The sequence below is a fragment of the Dromaius novaehollandiae genome, chromosome 2 (assembly GCF_036370855.1).
Source record: "Dromaius novaehollandiae isolate bDroNov1 chromosome 2, bDroNov1.hap1, whole genome shotgun sequence".
NCBI lineage: Eukaryota > Metazoa > Chordata > Aves > Casuariiformes > Dromaiidae > Dromaius > Dromaius novaehollandiae.
In genome coordinates this window covers 20,149,910-20,170,712 of record NC_088099.1, presented here as the reverse complement: position 1 = coordinate 20,170,712, position 20,803 = coordinate 20,149,910, and the positions used below count along the sequence as shown (strand labels likewise).

At 41.7% G+C, this 20,803-nt stretch overlaps 1 protein-coding gene across 10 annotated transcripts in view; it reads left to right on the top strand.

Moving 5' to 3' along the window:
• Positions 1-20,803, top strand: part of KIAA1217 (KIAA1217 ortholog) — a 354,487-nt gene that overhangs the window by 135,130 nt on the left and 198,554 nt on the right. Inside the window, exon 1 of one of the 10 annotated variants that reach the window (XM_064505927.1) lies at positions 12,766-12,784. The exons of the other annotated variants lie outside the window; for them this stretch is intronic. The gene's annotated coding sequence lies outside the window, so the exon portion shown is untranslated. Of the gene's footprint in view, positions 1-12,765; positions 12,785-20,803 lie in introns of those variants that run through there. 10 annotated transcript variants of the gene reach the window in all.

The window sequence follows — 20,803 nt, the reverse complement described above, 5'->3', positions numbered from 1 at the left end:
CACAGCTTGTCTCGAAATTCTCCTTGTTGCCAATCGCCTGTAATAAAGCCGGGAGAGCGGGGTGCGCGGCTCCGCTGGCCGCTGGCATCTGTGGGGCCGGGTGCGGGATCATCCCGGCTCGCTGCCACAGCCTGGACCGAGCTGCGCCCAGTCCTTCCGCGGGGCATTGCAGCGGCAGGGTACGCACTACACTTCTCAGTGCTAGTTGCTAAACTACGGTTGGGTTTTTCTTTTTGGCCCAGGTGAATATTTTCTTCCTCCTATTTTAAATATAGCTAATCCTTTTGCACTTAGCAACGACTACCTTATGATATGGGCAAATTACGTAGATTAAGTGCCCTCAAATTCAGCCGCAATTGCTTGAAGGTACAAAGAAAGGAGACCAAGCAAAGTTTGGAGTTTTTTTAAGAGGAAACTTTTAATAGAGAAATTAAGCTTATTCCTAGGTTCATCAGGACTGACTCCAATATCCAAGGTATTTTGCCTATGCTCAAGTTAAGAAATATGGGACCCCCTCTCCCCTTCTCCTTCCCTGGCTGTGTCGTGACACGGGGGTGACAGGGAAAATGCAGGCAGGCACCAGCCTTATCCCCGGTCTGGTGTCTGGACATCACGGGGAGAGAGCAGGGGCTGCTGTGAATGCAGCGACAACCTCAGCCCCAGCGCCATTGTGCTGGTCACCACTGCTGTTCCCTGAAGGACATAGGGATGTACTGCTAGAAAAGGGGCAGAAAAAGAGCAACATCCACACACAGCTGGAGAAGGAATAAACTCCATTTAGGTCTCAGCCTGACTACTCAGCTGGTAGAGGGGAACAGCAGTACCTACAAGGGCATACGAGCTGCTGCAGCCTTGTGCTCAAATGGGAATCTGGTGCAGGTACCGAAGCATTGGAGCTGGTTGCATGATGAGTGGTCATCAGTCACCCAGCTGCTTGGCTTTAGTAACAGATCCAACTGAAAGCTAATCACACAAAGATTTTTTTTTTAATTATATTAGTTTTCCAATGGGAAAACTAACCATCCAAGGATGGGTTCCTTGATCCGCTTGATGGAGCAATCACAGAAATGGGTGGTAGCTGGGAGGAGACGGGAGTGGGAAGATGCAGGACGGGAAGAGGTCCCCCACGTTCCCCATGGTGGTGCGGGCTTCGCCAGGGTACGGGGTGATGGAAGGGGAGATGAGGAGAGGCAAACAACGCCAGGCTTGCTTTGGCTGCCTGGAGCTGTCCTCATCAGGGACTCTGCTCCAGCGTGTCCCAAATCCTTCCCTAAAGACTCTTTAAGTGGTTATAAGACCCTTTTATCCTTCAAGAATATCTTCTACTTTGTGACGCATCTCTCATGCTGCAGTATCCATAATGTTGAGGATCTCTGTCATAGATGGACTATTTTACAAAGTCTTCTGTCTATAATATAAGAAATATGCTAAACATCACCATTGTGCTGCATTTGAATTGTAGAAATGAAAATACAAGTTGAAAGGTAGAGTATATTGCCTCTGCTTGCTTTATTGCATGCTGTCAATGTGATCTGTTAACCCTAAAACCTCCTGACAGCAGCTAGTTCACTGTTGGGAAAACACTGGATGAGAATTAAGGGTTAATAAAAATTTAGCAAGTTTAATTTTTCAAAACTATAGCCAACTATTTTTATTTTTCAAGTTATGTATTAAATTTAACTTAGATCTCTAACAAAAGTTGTTACAAAAATAAATTTGCAAGTTAAATCCGACTTTTGTTTTGTTTGAGGCAGAGTCAGTTATTAGCTGCATGATCAGAGCACAGACGCTGAGTCCTATCCTTTTCTTAATTAAGAATTGCTGTTACAAATACTTGACAGTAGTTTATAGTGGCAATAATCCCTTCTGAAAATAGTTGTTATTCTAGTTCATAAATAGCTTGCCAGGGCACTAACCCCAACTTCACTTCTGATGGTTAAGAAAAGAATCTGCTCAGTAGCTGGTGGCAGTGTTTAATAATTTTTTACAAGATGGTCATCAAAGTAGCAATGCACATATGGATACATAAGGATTTTTTTAATTTTTGCATTGCTTTGGGTTAGAGGGAAGTGTAAGCTGTGAAAAACACTGTCATTCTTATTGTTCAAAATTAAAATTAGTTGCTTACTAAGAGTGCTGACTTAAAAATTCTTGCTTGTCTTTTGTTGATCTTGCATGCTGATGCACACGACCTACTAATGTGATGCTCGGCATGCCATACAAAGCCATTCATCCATGTTATATGTGAATGAAGCTTCCTGGTTTGTACATGTGCTGTGTCACATTCCTCCGGCTTTCTAACAAAGCTTTTAATTGGTATGCTGTGACTAATGAGCATGAAGTCCCAGAGGAAATGGAGCAGAATTTTCCATTATCCACCAAGATGAGCTTCAAGCACATAGATTATCAGGGCTTGAACTCCGGGATAAACCAGGGTCAAAGGCTCCAAATATAATGGAACGTAGTAGCTGAATATTTTGCTTCCATAACATCAAATATATACTTTCTCAGCAAAACTGTGTCATTGGTCTGATAGCATCGCACAAACTGTAACTGGCATTTTCCCTGAAACTCAGAACAAATCCCTGACCCTTCACCATTAAACTTTCTGTAACACTTCAGTGCTGATGTTCTGCCTTGATTCCATTTTGGGAAATTATGTGTTGCATACTTTTGTGGGATACATCTCTTTTCAGTTTCAAGCAGGGAACTTGTTCTTCATTTTTCTTTGGAAAAGTTGTTGTACACTCTTGCTGACACAGGATTGCTGCCATATGGTGCACCAGAAGTGGTTGCATTTTGTGGGGAGTAAGAGATCTGACTCAGACTTGAATGTGCTCAGGCCCACTTTGCTTTTCAGATTAGACAAGATTGGATGTGGTGAGACCTGCATACCTATAGGCGACATCTGCTGAGTAGAGCAAAACAATTATTTTCTGTGCCTTATTTAACTCGATTTACAGTTTATGCTTTCCTCTTTGCTAATAGACATTCAAGGTGACTTACATTTTCCAGTGAAACTTCCAACCCAGAAAAAAAGTAAAATAACAGTTTTTAAGAACACAGTAGGTTTAACAGAGATCAGTTGCCTGACCTGGTGCAGTGTGTGGCTGCACCAACGTTTGTGCTAGCGTGGGAAAGGGGCCTGGGAGTGAGGGGCTGAGGGAAGGAGGGATGTCTTCTTTCGGTGACAATACCACCTTAGGCCAGGTTAACATTCATAAAACTATGTCTTGGGAGGCCAAAAAAAAAAATCTAACTTCTCCATGTTCAACCTTCCTCATTACAGAAAAATACTGTGGAACTGGGAGATGAAAGACTCTGTAGAGCAGGTTAGTCCTTCTTGTGCAGGCAACTCCCTGCCTTCCCAGCCGCTGTGACTGCCCCTAAAGCAGACTTTGGTTTCCTAGGTATCTGTCTCTTCTGCATCTGATTTGCCTCATTTCTTACACCTGGGAAGGTGGTAGGCTTTCATCTCTTGTGGACCGTCTTTCTGTTCTGATGCTGAAATGCTGGGAGAGATTTGTCAGGGGTGTCATTAGCTTGCGCTGGTGCCTCCCTTGTGCTGTGTGTGTGCACATGCACACAGTTTCTCTGGGTAGTGGATGTGTGCATTGCATAGTATGAAACTGAGTTTGAAACTGAGACAGTGCTCAAGGAGTTCTGTGTATTTTATGAGAAATAATAAGGGATTTGATGTGCTGGCAGTATCCGTCCCAGTTGTTTCACAACACAGAAGTGTTTTCTCTCTCCTTTGTACACTAACAAAAAAGAAAGGAAATTTTTTTAAAAGCACTATGATGACAGAGTATTAATGTTGCATTATTTGATTCAAAGGTTAGTAAATGCAAATACTATGAGTGAGAAATACATTGTATATTCAGATTGTGATACATTGCCTTTTTATTCCATGGGGATGGGGTTTATGCTTCTTCTGTAATCAGGAGTTGTGTGTGCAATATTAACTGTGGATAGCTGTAAATAATTGCCTGTCCTTTTCTCACTGTCGCAGATACTGAAGGGACAGCCTAGCTGTGCACCAAAGCATGGTACCTATTATTGTTTAAAGCCTAATGGGAAGGGAAGGGGGAGGGTTTAAAGGTTTTGGATAATTTGTAATCCAGGTAGCAGATCATGGCTGATGTACTCTGGTGTGGCATGGAGTCCATCCATTTACTCATCCAGGTCGCTATACTTAAAGTACATAAAACGAAGGGGGTTGCTGTGAAGGTCAGTTCCTCCTTTCTTCTTAATTTGACAGATTCCTGTGAAATCAGATTAGAGCATGAATAGGCGCTAACCATTGTTACACTGCAGGTTGTATTCAGTGACCCTAGCAGTGCTGCAAAATATGTAATAGCTTTCATTTATATAATACCTTTCAACCCACAGAAATGCAGAGTGCCTTGCAGTCCTGGAGCCTGTTGTTCAGCTGCAGCCAGATCTGGCTAAGCGTAGCTGCGGGAGGCTGCTGGAGCTCCCCAGTGAACTTGCCCAGCTGGAGGGCTGCTCTGCAGTTTTGGCATCTTGTTTTTGTTTAGGAGTCCACAGCTGGAGGAGGACTCCTGTGTCCAGTCCAAATCCCTTGTTAGCACAGACAGCAGCAGTGTGGAATTGCACTCACAGATCTGCCAGATTTTCCATCTCAGAAGAAAGCTTGGTTTTCATACTTACTGTTCGTATTGGAAAGCTGTTTTGTCCATTGCTCCTTTCCTTAGTCAGAAATTTAGCATTCTTGCTATGTAAAGAGCACTTACCCATCACCACTTGAAGTGTCTCCTGTACTCAGGAAGGGTAGAAGTGGTTGTGGCTGTCCTGTTTCTCTATGTAGGGAAAGGCTTGGGGGTACCCTTTTCTCTTTTTTCTTTAACTCCATATGCTGTCATGACAATCTGGCAAAGTTACATATCTGTTTTTTATTTTCATGAAGATGGGAGCGAAGAGATTAAAAGTATGGTTTGGGACCCATCCTTTGACATTACACATGAAAAGCATTACCCAGCAAAGGCTCCAACCTTATGCCTTTAAAAAAAACATGTGTTTTCCCATCAACTTCAATAGAAGAAGATCTGTGACATTCTTGGTAAGAAATGTCTGTCTCGGGGAATGGTTATATTCCACCATGGTTGTGAGGCAGAGCAAGGCCAGGCACACTAATTCCAAAGGCCAAAGCATCATGTTGCTACAGGCTGCCTGTAGGTCTCCACTCAGCTGTGTTGCACTGGAGACCAGTGTCTCTATGAGGACAGTGCTAGTCCAGCATTTGGGGACCTTTAGCGTGGAGCTCCATTGCACCCCATACAAGTGCTCTGCATCTGTTAAAGCAGGACGGTGTCAGGAGTGCAAAGGAGATACTGAAAACTGGAGAGAGTGCAGGAACAGGCTGCTAAGACGATTAGGGTATGGGAGCACATGATGTATGAGGAGAGGCTGAGGGAACTGGGTTTGTTTGACCTGGAGAAGAGCAGACAAAGGGGAATGTCTCACTGCAGTCTGTAGTGACCTAATGGGGAAGTAATAGAGAAAGCAGGGCCAGACTCTTCTCCGAGTGTGCAGGGAAAGGCCAAGAGGCAATGGGCAGAACTTGTAGCAAGGAAAATGCTAATGAGATATGAGGAAAAAAATTCACAGTGAGAGAAGTTTATTACTGGAACAGCATCCCAGAGAGGCTGTAGATACCTGTGTCCATGAAGGTAGCTGAAACTTGACTGGATGCAGCCCTGAGCAGCCTGCTCTACCTTTGAATTTGGCCCTGCTTTGAGCAGGGACTGACTAAACAGCCTCCAGAGGTGCCTTCCAACCTAAATTATTCTATTATTCTAAGTTGAATTTTTCATATTATTGCCTAGGCACATGGAAAGGAACACCTCCATCCCTGAAACAGATTCTGCATATACTCCATGGAGATTATGCAAAAATACAGGGCGATTCACCATTATTCTTAAAAGATTTTGGGGGGAAAAACATTTCAGAGTGTATCAGGTACAAAGGAGCATAGTAGGAATCTGTGATGTTTAATCCATGTTGAACAGCAAAAGGAAGGGGTGGTTAACTCTGATCACACAGAGGTGATGGGAAGAATCACTCCTTACTTTCAGATGAAAGTGTGAGACGTTGTGAGTTAGAAGCAACTTGTTCAGGTCATAGCTGGGAGGGTGGAGAGGGAGAAACTGAATCTCCCAACATCCAGTACTGTGCTCAATCACAAGCCCCACAGGGATTTCAGAAGGTGCTTGAAGTACTGCCTGGATCTTGCTCATTGCCAGGTAAGAGTTTTGCATGAACCCACAAACAATCCAGTTCCCCAAATCTTGTGTACTTAAGTGCACAAACGCCTTAAAGAACTATCAAGCAACAGTAAGGATCTTGAAAACTGCACTTCGCAGATCCTATGGTTTATATTTGCTGCTACTTGTATTTCTCATGAAATAAAATAAAAGAGTCTTACACTTTTGGCAAGTGGAATTTTGGCAGCTGTATAGAAATGACCTTTTTCCAGTTGATGATTGAGCTGTTCATAAACAGCTGCATACTGAGCAGCATTTGCTGTTGAAGAAAATGAATGCTAATGTATGCTAGCATCCTATTTCACATTTGTATTGTTGGTTTTATTTTCCCATTAAAAGCCTTAAAACTTTTTTTTCTGGATTTTAAACTTACATTTTAAGAAACGATAATGCCTACCTTGAAAATGAAAATGAATATCTGCTTGCCAAATGAGGATAAAGGTGTTCACTTTTTTAATGCTTTGAGAGATATTCCTGTCCTAATGAAATATAGGAAGCCGGTTAATCTGAAGCCTTGCTAAGCAAATGTAAAGTCAAACTCTTTAAAAGAGTGAGAAGTATTTTTTTAACATATGTCTGAAACAAGATGCCTTCTAGTACTTTTTAGTGCTTCCATGGTTGGTTGGAAAGACCAAAAGTACAACCCTTATTGACTTAGTTTTGTGCTTAGTGTAAATTCACACAAAGAAGAGCAATTTAACATGTGACTGACCTTTAACAGTGTGAAATGAAGAAATGTATTGTTAAGGTTACCAGAGTGTGGCAGGATGTTTAATCAGCTTCTTTGCTTTAAAGAACAGTAGGAAGGAGATGATGTATTAAAGATGATAGCTTCTTGTAGACTTAAAGTTGTAATGCCAGGATCTGAGTACAATAGCAGATTAAATCTCTGTAGGGGAACTTCCTACTGGACTTTCTATTTTTAGATGTTTGTGGCTGCTTCTTCCTTTGGTTCTTACTAGTTGACTTTTGCTCCCATGAAAATTTGAGTCGCTTTCTCTGAGTTCTGCTTCTAAACTCTGATAATATATTTCTGTTTAGAGCAATCTTTTTTATCACTTTTATAGAAGAAGGCAAAAGAAGACAGCATAAATGGAGTCATGCACTTTCTGATTCTGATTGTCTTTCAGTGCAAACGAAGTAAATTAACGGCTTTGGGCACTAAATATTTGCAACTCTGCTATCATGTGTGCAACAGCAGTGCAAACTTCCCTGTAACTGTAAGTCAACACAGATTTGGTTTTGCATCTGGGTAAGCAGGACAGTTCAGGTGGCCCGTCCCTTCAGTCTGTCAGTCTCGTTTGAAAACTCCCAGTTGCTGCAAGTGCCTCGCACAATGCACATGCACGCATCCCTAAGTCAGATGGCTTCACCTGACTGTCTTTCCTCTCTGACATACACTGACTGGTTTCAGAATAGCTCTCTATTTTGGGAACTACATCCTTTTTCTCCACAATGATCTGTGCCCTCTCCTAAGAGGCTGTGATTGAATTTACTATAGGAATCCTAAATCTAATCCATTTCAGGCCTGGCACATCTGGGGTTATGATATGAATTTTAATTATAATTAGACTTTCTTCCACTCTTCCACTCTCCTGCCTCAGGATTCTGCAGTTCTGTGCATGAGCCTTTTTTTTTTTTTTTCTTCTCCCCCTATTTCTTCTATGTCTTCAGGGGCCACGTTTCTTGCCCTTTAGTATCTTTCAAAGGCCCCTTTTTGTCTCTCTTCTGCCTTCGATTCTGATTCAGGTAATGTGTATGTATACTTCTAAAGTTTCAGTGACCATTTCTTTATCTGTAGTTTGTATTTTTGGATAATACATTTATTACTGAGCATTCCAGTCAATGTTCCTTACTTATAATAAAATATATTAATGTGGTAAAATAATTGAAGCATTACAGAAATATTCTCCTAATAGTCCTGTATCCTTGTAAGATTGCTCTTCTTTTTCACTGTAATGAATTTTCATTTTACTTTTTTAATGGATCAGCTTCCCAGTCCCTTGTCTCTCCCATGTTTTTTTCTGCTTCAGCTTTCATCAGTCTAAGGCAGCATTTGGTTTTGCTTGCCCTTGATTTGCTGGTAGAGATCTCTGTTCCATTTTAGTGGGCTCTTAAGTTATAAACTTTCTACTTTCTTATGTTGTCCTCAAAGAGCTGTGCAGCTCCTTGCTGCTATTTAATGATGATTGTATTTTTCCCTTGTCAGTTGTGGGGATGCAGCCAGACCAGAGCTAGAATTTAAGTAAAAAGACTCTAAGTAACCTGTAATCTTAGAAACCTCTTTTTCAGAACATAGGAGTGAACTTCGTTATTGACATTCTGTTGTCTTTGTTATCCTAAATCTCGAGCGCTGAGTAATACCCATGTCTTCACGATCAGATTTACTACTGGCCTCTTGTGATGCGAAGCAGTTGAGCACAGGCAGTGAGATCAAAGATAGCTGATAGCACCTATGGTGCAATTTAAATGGGCTTAGTCACTTAAATCCAAGAGTATGATCTGAGCACCTGCTCCTTTTCCTGTTGTCTTAATCTACTCCTGTGCCCACAAACAGCTAACGGTACCTGCACTTTCACCACAGCATTAGCTTAAGCATTGTGTCACTTGGCTCACCTTTGATGGAGGTTTTTTGCACCCACAGCTTCTCACTGCCAGGCTGGTGCCCTGCTGCTGGATTACAAATTAATCAGAAGGGGATAACTTCCCCCATTCCTGCTGAAGTTGGGCCACTGTGGCCCAGAGCACAGCAGACATAAGCCAAAAAGCATGTGAGCATGATGAGGAGTGGCAGGATAGCTGGAAGTTACACATGGGAGAGCCTGGGTACCTCCTCTAACTTTTAGGCATGACTTGGGTTCCTTGCGGATCTGGCTCAGGGCCTCTAGAAGGTGGAATTAAATCTGTATAAATTTTGTGCTGTGCATGCCATAAAGATTATCAAAATCGGGAATATAATCATTAATTTTTTTTAAGACTGGTGTGGTTGAGGTAAAAAGAATTGTCTGAATCATTGAAACAGGTCTTCGCAGTGATATCTACAGGCTATTTCTGCAGAGGATCCTTATGAAATGCATCACTACAGGTTAGTTATGGGAGTATTCCTGAGAAGTGCAAGGTTACATCTTCAAAGGATATGTCTGTATCAGCTGTGGCAAAAGGTGCATGCATAGCGGTGGCAGGTTGTCAGACAGGTTACGCTAATGCTCTGGGAAGGGGAATAAGGCAAAGCGGAGACCTAGCAAGGTTCAGAGGGCCAGACTGGGACTTCTCAATTTCCGTGGGAGCTGCTGGGTGTGAGGCTCGCAGGGTCTGCTGCTCCCTGCCTGTGTCCTGGTGTGTCCAAGGGGACTCCCTGCCAGAGAAGGCTGCAGTCCATTTACCTGTGGGTAAGGTAGGTAGCTGAAAATCATCGTTAAGTGTCCATGCACAGGTATACATGGGGTTTGATCCTTTGCTTTGTTTTGTTCTGCTTTCTGCTCATCTGAATGTGTTTGTAACAATAAGAGATTACCAAGATCCCCTCCCCAGACCCGTTCATGGACAGCAAATAATTCCATATTCTACAAAATGGATCTGTGAAAGTTTTCTGGAACTTTTTACAAATATATTACTTTCTCCCTCTGCTTTTCATTAAAAATAAAATATAAACAGCAACAAACCAACCCTCTGTAACTTTATAAGCGCAGATACCATGATGAACAAAATGAGGCTCTGGTAAAGAGCATCAGTGAAAGTTTATTCGTGGCTAAATAACAATTTCAAGCAAGCTTTGGATGCAGCCTGTTATTGAATCTGTGGTTTCTGACATTCTCCCACTCTGTATTAGGTGTCCAACTGTATGTCGCAGACCACCTCACTTTCACACACAGCCACAGCGACTGCTGACTCCCCTCCCTACCTGGCTCCAGGAATTTGTTGTCCTTTACCAGAAATCTCTATCCTGTTTCAGGGTAAGCTGAGGAAGCATCCTTTCTCCTCTTTTCTAAGCAGGGGCAAAGTCAATGGGAGTAGTAAGAATAACTATATTCTCTTTATTCCCCTAGGATGCTGCTTTCTGGACATTGTAAAATAAGATTTCAATTTTGGAGAGCCCTGTGTAACCTGTGGCAGGCCCCGTGGATCTTGGGACCATACTTTAGGAACCATTGTATTAGATTTTAAATACAAAATCAAGATAGCATCTGTTAGCATTTAGTCTGGTATTTAGATGAACCTGGATTTTAGTATGGAAATCTAATTAGTCTGAGACAGCACTCCTTTTTCTCATATGAAATAAAAATCATCATCAACTGAATAGATGTGTAACACATTTTGCGGACATTTGGGGAGGTTCAAGCATTGCCAATGTTAATTAAAGTACAATGACATGTCTACGCGGAACAGGACTTGAGCGTATCGATGAATTTCCATACCTTGTGCCCATATGGTAGGAGCAGTCTCGGCTGATCAGATGGCAGGTTGCCATGTACTTTCAAGCTATCTTTGCTCTCTTTTTTGTTTCTCCCAGAAGCATGCTCAGTTTTATTTCCTTGCTCCTTAATGGAGGATGTCTTTGCCAGATAACTTGTGGAAATATTTTCCCTGTATTTCTTCATACTTTTCCCAATAGAGAATATCTTTCAATTTCAGCTCTTTTCCTTTGTCACATTGACTCCAACACTGTTCTTTCTGGATTTCCTGCATACTTTGTTTTTCCAAGTTTCTGTTTTCAGTTTGTGATCATTCTTTTTGCACTGGTAGAGCATCTGCCCGTATTCTGCATTTCTCCATTGTGAAAAGCCCTTTTGTTAAACTGAGGCTTTAAGTCAGGGATCAATTCCAGTTTAACATGCTTTTCTTGAAGATGGCTTTTGGTCATCAAACTTAAATGCCTGAACGAGAAGTCTGGTCTCTTGATACGGCAAATGCAGCCTCCATAGAGAGATCCAGAGCACTTAGGTCTTCCTGGTTATGGATTAGATTGACCTAAACTGATTGGGGTGGGGAAGGTACATCCTTCTGCAGGACTTTCTTTATTTCTTGCTTTTTGCAGAAGGTGCTAATTCTGTGATGCTCTAACAACTGTTCTGTCTTGTACATAAGTATTAAAAGACTTGATCATGGTTTCTGTTTCTCAAGGCTGTGCCAAAGTAGGAAAAAGATAAGAGTGAAGGAATGGTAAATCCAGGAGTAGCATGATATAATGAGGATGCATGTGATTACCCATCCAGCCCTGCTGAAAATGTTGTGGAGAAATATTTTTTTTCTACACAGTCTCCCCAGAGGACTCCTGGGAGGGTCACGGCAAGGCCAACGTACTCCTAGCACAGCAGAGCTTTCAACCTTCATTATGAGATCCCAGGGCAAAGGCGTGGGCTGTGCCAGGATGACTCTGCCCTTCCACCCTTCCTAGGATTGTAAGTGATGTTGAGGTTGCTTTAGCTGGGGCTCCAGCACCAGCCTCTCTTTGCCAAGATCCTTGAATAGCAGAGAGGGTCTCTAAGGGAGACCCTTACGAGCTGTTCAGCAAAATCCCCTCACTCAGCCTTTGAGAGAGAAGGGGATCTGGACCAGGTTGAGGGAAAAAAGTGGAGACGGACAGTACAGGGATCAACATGGTGGTATCCTTTTATCTGTTTATTTTTTAAGTCACCCCTGTTTTCTCAGTTACTGAACAGAGCAGTCTGACAAGTGGACAAATGTGAATCTTTCATCGTTGCTGTAGACAGTGCGGATCTCATAGGGTCTAGCATATGGTTTAGCTATTGATTTGGCTCCCATTTAATTGAGTTCTTAGAAACGAGATTGTTGCATGCTGTGCAGTGAACATTTATGCAGCCCCTTGGTAATCATTTTGCCTTTTCTTTGCCTATTAGTGATAGCTGCTTTGAGTAAAGTTCAGTCAGGAAGCTGTTACCATCTGAGCCTTTTTGTTTTTGTTGCTTTTTGACTGTTGGCCCTATAATTTGGGGTGAATTCCCAGATCTTGCCAGGGTATGTGGGGCTGCTGTAGAAGTTTTTGTTTAACATTCAGGGCAAAGGCAATCTGTCCACTATTGCCCTCCATAAAGTGTTGCTGGTTTATTTACAAAACGGGCTTATAAAAATACACCTATTGGGTGAGTGAAAACTTACTTCCTTAAAATAAGTAATCTTAACAAAGAGCTTTCCGGACTTGAAAGGAAAGGCCAGTAAGCATTATGCTATGATTTAGGCTTCTGCAGTAGGAAGTCTTTTAAAACAGCTCATAGAGGGTTTTTTTCCTCTTAAATGGTGGCACTGACCTTAATAAAGTGGTAGCCAAAATTTCAGAAGGGGAGTTGTTTGGTTTTTTTAAGTTTGTGAGGTCGTTCCTGCCTGTGGATTGAAAGTAGCTTCCTTTTGCCATTGAAGGCTTAGATTGGAAAGGAAGACTTACTGCAATCTATTTCAAGAATAGTTTGAAGAGGAGGAAATTCCCTTCTTGTTGCTAACAGCTGGTGCAGAAGGCTTTGCTGGAGAACGATAATAGTTAAGTAAGTGAGAAATTTTATTTGAAGTTTTTGATTTCATGTATCTTGATATTATCTGGAAATTACATTGTCTGCATGTCAGACATAAGGTGTTGTATCTTCTTTCTTAAGGGGTGGGGGAATTGTAGGTATTGTGTATAGCTTTGAACTTAGTAAATACTAGGTTGATGATATGGCAAGGGTGAAATTTTTAATGAAAAAAGAAAACAATAATGTGTGAGCTACAATTTGTATCACAAAGCATTAGCCTAAGCTGATAAGGTACCTCTGTGAGACCTTTGCAGTACCTTTCATTATCCAGGAACTTGGATTAAGAGAGACAGGTAATATTGCCTATCCATGCATCTGTAGTGTGTGCATCTTTTCAGATGTTTCAGGTTGCTTCAGGGTACTTTGATCAACAATTTAGAATCAAGGGGCCTTGTTTAAATATCAATAGCGGGGCAATTTATACCTCCCCCAGGGTAGATCTAGATGTACTAAGCATATTAAAATAAAGTGTTTGTGTAGATGCATTTCTCTTTAATCAAAAGTAGAGAGGTGTTCAAGGAACAACTAAGCTTTTCTTTATGCCAGAGTGCCTGCTGCCATGCCAGAAGCAGGTGGCATTGCAGATTGTAGGCGAGCGCACAGGGGCAAGACGAGGGCACTTGCACAGCCTGGCAGGCAGCCGTTCCTCCGTCGCACAGCGAGGGTGCTCCGGCAGCACCAGGGGGGCTACACGGAGTGGGATCCCCTTTGCCCCCGCTCGTCCTGCCTGCAGGTTTGTCTAGGGGAGGAAGGTGCCTCACTTTGACGAAGTGAGGCAAAGTGCCAGGTCTGGCACAGCCTGTTCCTGCCCGTCTGCTGCCGGACGCTCGGAGTGAGAGCTGTCTTCATGCTGGTGCCTGGGAAACCGCTGCTGCTTATGGGCCCCTTTTAGGGAGCTGTTGGACAAATGCCTCGTACACAGAGCCTCCATACCCGAAACTCTGGAAAATTCAAATTTGTTATCTTTTTGCTGCTTCTAGGAACTTAACACTTGGTAAGCAAATGAGGGGCTTTCTTAAACTCCTGGGCAGCAGAACTCAAGAGAAAGTAGTAGAGTAAGAAAAAAACTGGAGATGAAAGAAACATCCTCCACCAGATAATTTATCAAGGGATTCCCTGCAAGCCCTTTCAAACCAAAAATGTTGCTGCCGGTGTTAGTTTGCTTGCGAAGCTGCTCGTATACCTAGGTGTGCCACCTTCACTCACTATCCTTGTCACGTATGGGTTAGCCTTCAAAAAGAGACAGGTTCCAATTTTGGATGTCTCATCCCATCCCATATTCTTCTGTGTGACTTGGCCAGGTATGACTTGTTTTCACTTCTCTCTTCCATGTGCAGTATCATCTCCTCTGGATTTCTTAAAGGTTTCTGTCAGATGTGCATGCCAGAATGAGAACTATTAGTGCTGTGTTTATTAGTTTCATTCAAGTATCTGTTTCACAAGATTATGACTACTTTTTAATAGAAATTAAATGTTTAACTGAGAGAGGATTTTTGCCATCCATTTTAAAGTGTCATTTGTTACTTTATGAGTAGTACCCTGAAACCCAGATCAGAATTCAGAGCTATAACACATATTGTACAGGAAATTATTGTTCCTCTGGATAGAGTTTATAATCTAGCTGATGAGGAGGAATATAGAGAGGCAGAAATACACTATCAAATGTACAGTTGTAGCTTTAGGTGTTTGTGTGTATAGGTGTATACATGGTATATTTTTAAGTTTAATCATGAATAAATTAAGAATGTCAGATTGTCTTCCAGCCTATCTATGTGAATTTAGAAAACTCGATAAGTGTTAATAAAGAAAAAGCTGCAAATTTTTCTTTTTTAAATGTTTTTACATCAGTTTATTTTGCTGTAACTTAGGGACAAGAGCAAAGCCTTTGCCTTTCTTGCAAGTGAAAGCCCAGATTTCAACTTTTTGGCTACATCTTAGACAAATTTCAGAAGTTTACATTCCTTACTTTCTTTGTTTTCCTGCCTTCAGAAATCCTGAAAGGAAATTGGTAATGTTGTCTATAAAACATGTTAGATGCTTTTAATATAGTTCAGGTATTCAGCAATTTTACAGTTACCTCTTCTTTTAAAGAGAACTGCAACCATTGTTGTTCTAAGTGCTGAACATCATTGAAATTGAAAGGCGATCTTCTTGTGCTAGTAAACAAGCTTCCATATGAGAGTACTTTGAAAATGTTTTTTAAATTGTGCTACATCTGTATCTGATGTTAAAAGCATTAAGAACAGCCAAAAGCCAAGCCCTCCTATCCATCTCAAAATGCAGAATGTGTATACACTGTATATATTCAAAACTCATCTATCTTTAATTTAAATAGCAAATATAAAACATAAACGCCCCCCTAAGCTTTCTCCAAAGGCTTTACCGCTTCATGGACTTTCTCTGTCAAACGTCTTTGTTCTTGCTTACAGTTTGCATATCCCAGAAGAGACTGTCAGTCCCTTCCAAACTCTGGCCGGAGCTGTTTGGCTATACCTTATCTACAGGGTGACACAGCAAAACACTCCTGCCGCTTGCTGCCGAGACCTGAGCAGCCAGTGCCCGTAGCTTTGCTCTGAAGTCCTCACTTCCCACCCGGCCCCAGAGCTGGCGCAGGCAGGGCTGCACGGGGGTGACGGCACTGCGGAGTGTGCGCGCACTGGGAGCAGAGCGACAGCAACAAAACCCACCTGGCGTTAAAAAGCACTGCGTTTAATTTGCTATTGCAGAAGCAGTGGGAATTTGGATGCTCTGTGATAGCAGCGTGTAAGTAGGGTCTGCGAGATGCCTTTGGAGAGTTGGCTGGTCCCATCATTCTGCTCCTTCCCCTTTTTCTTAGCTGAAAGACCAAAAGATTTGTGCCGAGCATAAACAATATGGAAGTGAAGTAGCAAAAATCGCTACCTGTTGCACAGATTGTGTGGCACTGTGTTTGTGCAAGGTATGCGGATACTGCAAATGGAGTTGCACTGAGTTTGCATAAGGATGTCAGAAACTATTAGGGCCCAGCAGATGAGTGTTATGTAAATTATGCTGGTAACAGATTGAGAGAGACTAGGCCAGCATAGCAATACTGTTTTAAAATTTAAACAAATGCATAGGGTTCATTTAAAAAAAATCTTTCCATTTTTTTAATGTAATATGTGTTCAGAAGAAGTACATTGTGGGTAAATAAATTATGATGTCTTTTTAGGAGACAGTAAGACCTAATATATGCATTTAAAAAGTTAAAAAAACAAAACAAAACACTGCTGGCTATAACTATTAGTAAAGTTCTGCATTCTTATTTGGGGGACCACCTTATGCTGACATTGCCAAGCTACATTGAATCTTGCTTGGTAGTTTAGCTTTGCCCCAAACCTGAATGTATTGGGTTTTCAGGAGCTTTAAGTCAAAGTCTTAACAGAATTTTAAGGTAATGATTTTGCAGCACTTATTGATTAATTTTAAAGTGTAGAAATAAAGATTCCTAGGTTACATAATAATGGCTACATCTTGACAATAGTTCTGTAGGAAACAGACCATGTAAATGTAAAATCAGAATGGTGTGTTTTGCTAAAGTGGTACCGTATGTTAGTTGATTAACAAGTTGTAGGGATATTAGAAGATCTTGGCTGCTTGAAGAGGGAGCATCTGTTTTCTAAGTCTTTTATCCAATATGTATAAAGACTTTGCCAAGTTTAAGCTTTTTTGCATATCAGCTATAAATTCCTTGGGTATATTTCTTTCTGTAGTCAACACTAATATGCTCTTGGGTTTAAATCTAACTCCATCCCTGTGAAGAAAATGCAGTAATGTTAACAAATAATACAAAATATCTCATGGGCAGGTATTTTATATGTGCAGTTCAAAACTTTTCCAGCCTCACAGCCTATATTTGGTGTTATACTTTGTTTTGTTTTTGTGTTTATCTTTTACCAGCCATCAACCACAGCAATCAAAGAAAGCAATTAGTATAGTTGAAGGGTTTTTTTATAAGTTTGCGTTGATGGAATTGTAGCTGTGCGTGAAAAATGACCAATGGGTGTGCATCAAAAATGTAATCAGAGAAACAAGTGTCATGAGTTTTTATAGAGCAAAGTGTACCATCTTCCACTTCAGACCTATTTTGAGATCTTAAGTAGAGTTTAAGTGGTTAATCAGTCTTACTATACTGGCCTGCAGCAGATTCTGTTCTTTTGGCCTAGTCATCGCAGGGGCTGTGATGACAATGAACTGTCTGAGGCTTAATCCAGAAAAGAAATAAGGTGCTAGAGAAAGATTGGAGATTTTAAGTTGTTTCATGCGTGTCTTATAGAGAACTTCTGCCTCATCTGTGTTCAAGAAGATAACAATTTGAGGTTTCCCAAACAGAGCACCTAAGAATAACTTTTACTTTTCTTATGCAGGTCTGATAAAGTATTTGAGCTTCTGTCTTCGATGAGGATTTGGCTTTAGCAGTCTGCTTCTGTGTGACTTCAGGCTTGGGTTTTTGCAAAGCACATTACTTGGACTTACTTGGGAAGAGAAAGCTGAAGCAGGAACTGGCTGGCAGGGGGATGGTTTTGACCAGCAAGAACAGATCATATAAGCTCTCTAGCCTTGCACAGGGTGCTTATGTGCTGAGATGAGACAATTCTCATATTGTCTTCGATTTATGAAGTGCTACATTTGATCCTGTGTGATTGCTTTTGTTCCAGTGAACTAAAGCAGTAGTTGCGGTTAGATGAGACTTCAGAGGCCTTAGATTTAAATATCAAGAGACTTCCTCCCTGTCTGATGGGACCTGAGCATGTCGACCTTTCAGAGTGTGTTGCAAGGCTTTGGTACAAGGAGTAACTACATCAAAGAAATCATTTCTGTTAGCATGTTTTCAGTGGGTGACTTGCATTTATGGAGAATAACTTTGTTTTGGATCCAGATGTGTGGCAGGCTATGTTTCTGTTTTGGTTGTTTGTCTGTTTTTAATTTGATTATGTATCCTCTGACATGTGAGAGCTGTATTATAAATACAACCATAGAAAGCTCTCTAGAAGCAGCCTGTCGATATCCAGCATCTCTGTGTGTGTCTCCCCTTTGGCGTTACCAGTCTGTTAGCTGCAAGGCACCTGGAGTCAGTTCTTGTCTTATGTGTCCCCAGGATAACTTCATCTGTGACCATAATTTCAGGAGAGCCGTTGTTGTTGCAGAGTAACTGAATCGGGGTTCAGCTGGCCTGTCACCCCAGCTAAGCAACACAAGCCTTTCTTTCAGCTTTGTCTTCACTCGTTTTTATAAGACACCATACACCATATCTCAAAAATGAATCACAGCTCTTCCGTAGCTCTAATCTCTGTGGGCCTTGTGGCTTATGGATGGGTCCAGGTGGGAGGCAGTGGGGCAAGAGGTGCCCGGGAGAGGGCAGCAGCACACAGGTTCACAGGCCACATCATTACACTTTCTGTTTGATTCCTAGGTGACATTCTGTGATACAGCTGAGGACACATCTTTCTGCATGATTAATCATAGCCTGAGGGAAATAGTAAGATATTCTTCTGCTGCCCGTAACTCTTTCTGAGCTTATTTTGTTTCATTGCAGATGAGAGGGAAATGCTAATTTAAAGAAGATTTTTTTTTTAAACAGATGTGGTGTTTTGCATGCTGCTAATATCTCTGTTGGCAAAATCTGATTTTTATGTTCAGCTGATTTCTCCTTACTTTCATTAGAAGGCTGTAATTTGAAGCTGCAAAGGAAGTTTTGAAACAGACAATGGGTGGAGACCAACCTATTTTCTCAGAGCTTTGGGACTTTCCATGGTAGGAAGCTGTTTGTTTAGTTTTGTAAAAATTGCATATATTTCATTGGCAGAACACTGAGCATAGCCATCTGATTACCACACAGTGAAAAGCGAGGACCAGTGTTAAAACAAAGGAGCCAAGCAGGAAGCAATTTCCTTTTCCCCGCTGCTAATCTGGCCCTTCTGCTGTAACGACGGCAGCTTCACCGCTTGCAGGAGGTGGGTGCTTGCTTTCCCTGCAGGTAGTCACACTGCCACTGAGCTGCTCTCAGTTCTCTAAAAACCCAGCCCAACTCTCTACCTCTGGCCAGTTCAACTACCCATTCTGCCCAGCTACCAATATCTTTGCAATCTCTAAATTTTTGCTGTGCCTCCATCTCTGTGTAGCACTGTAGCTTTGCTATGTTTATTTTCCCGAGGGGGTGGTAGGGGGACAAAGTCAGATATTTGTGTCAGCAAAATATATTGATGATGACAAACTAAGAGATGAGAGGGGAAACAGATAAGGATGCAGTGAAATTGTGTGTGTGTGTGTGTGTGTGTGTGTGTGTGTAGGTTTGTGTGTGTAGGTTTGTGTGTGTAGGTTTGTGAGAGAGGAAGTGTTACCTGCTTCATGTGATGCCATCTGCTGCACAGACCTGAGATTCCTGCATTGCTCAGCAGAGCTCGATGTGGATACTGCGATGTGTCTACATGGATTGGGGTCGGAGTGTGGGAGGAAATGCTGTTTGCAACTCTTTTGACACAGTAACCACCATTCATGAAGTGTTATGGACAGAGGTTTAAGAGCAGGCATCATGCTTTGGTCTTCAAAGCCTGGGCAGAAAGACATGCAACAACTCCATCTGGTATGGGATTGCAAACAGAAATGTAGTGTAAAGAAAGACAGACAGTTCTCAGCCTTGTAAAGTCTGCATTTTATGATGGTGAGAGTATCCTTAGGATATGTGCTGGGTTGGATTGTTTTGTTTTGAGAGAGAATAATTACTTAAAAAATTAATTTTCTAGTCTGCTGGTAGCCAAACAATATGACAAAAAATGTTGGGCAGAAATAGAAATAGGAAAGTCTTCGTACTGAGAATTGGAAGCATAAGCCTGTATCTCAGGATTGAATGTATGCCTGGCTCCTGGAGAAAACAGTCCACTCAGGAATCACCCACTGTCTAAAATGTTGTGGAAATGTTACTAAGAGCATTGGTAGACTTTTTCCATGTGTTGACAGTATGTGTTTTTCCAAATAAAAATTGAATTTTATTATATCACTCAGAATTATTAAGCAAGTTTGATACCATTGAAAGGGCCACCTGTGCAGATGTTTTCGGGAAACCCCCCCACTCTCTCCAGTGGTGAGCTGCCTGCTGAACAGTCAGTGGTCTGCTCTGCTTGTGTGTGACATTCATCGCCTCTGATGTTAGCCATATACAAGTTGGGTATTTAGTCTGATGTGTGTGCTTTACAGCTGTGGAGAGACACCTCAAGAAAGTAATTCACCCTATCCTAAAATAGGTGTCTAGAATGAGTGGGATGAATAATCTTTTGGAAGTTCCTGTTGTTCCCCTGTGGTTTATTAGGTGAATGGCTTAGAGTAGTTACCTGCCTGTATTGTTGACAGATAAGGATAGGTGAGGTGAGACATGTTACCTTGCCTTCAGAAGAAGGAAACTCTAGGATTATTAGGCAGTATCTAAAGAGAAGTCCCATTAGCTGGGAAATTAGGATCTAATTTTTTCTAATTTGCACTGTCAGTATTGCAGATGGTGGTAAACCAGCTCAAGAACAACTGGTGCTTCTACCAGTCTGCGTTCAGGGGCGCTGATCTCCAGCGGAGCACAGATTTGGCTGCTCTGGCCAAACAGGAGGGTGCAATATAAGCCGTAACAGATTGCTTGTGGAAGGTGGTGTGGCCTGTGCGCTCCGCACCCAAGAAGCTTTCAGGCTTCTTGTAATCACTTGTTCAGTTTTGCTGGGTCAAGAGTTACTGAGCTACTTCATTGCATGTAATTTCATATGTGCATAATTCTGGAAAACAGTATTTAATCATACAAATACAATGTTTGTAAAGAGTCTTTTTCCAACATATCCCAATAGTGCCCTGTTGGATGGTGCTGTTATTGCTGTAGTTCCAGGCACATGATGCTCCATACCAGTCTGATAGACTCTTGCAGTTAACACAGAAGTACATAACCTCAGGTATGAAAATGCCATTGCTTTCCTACAACTTTGATAATTCAGTAAGAGC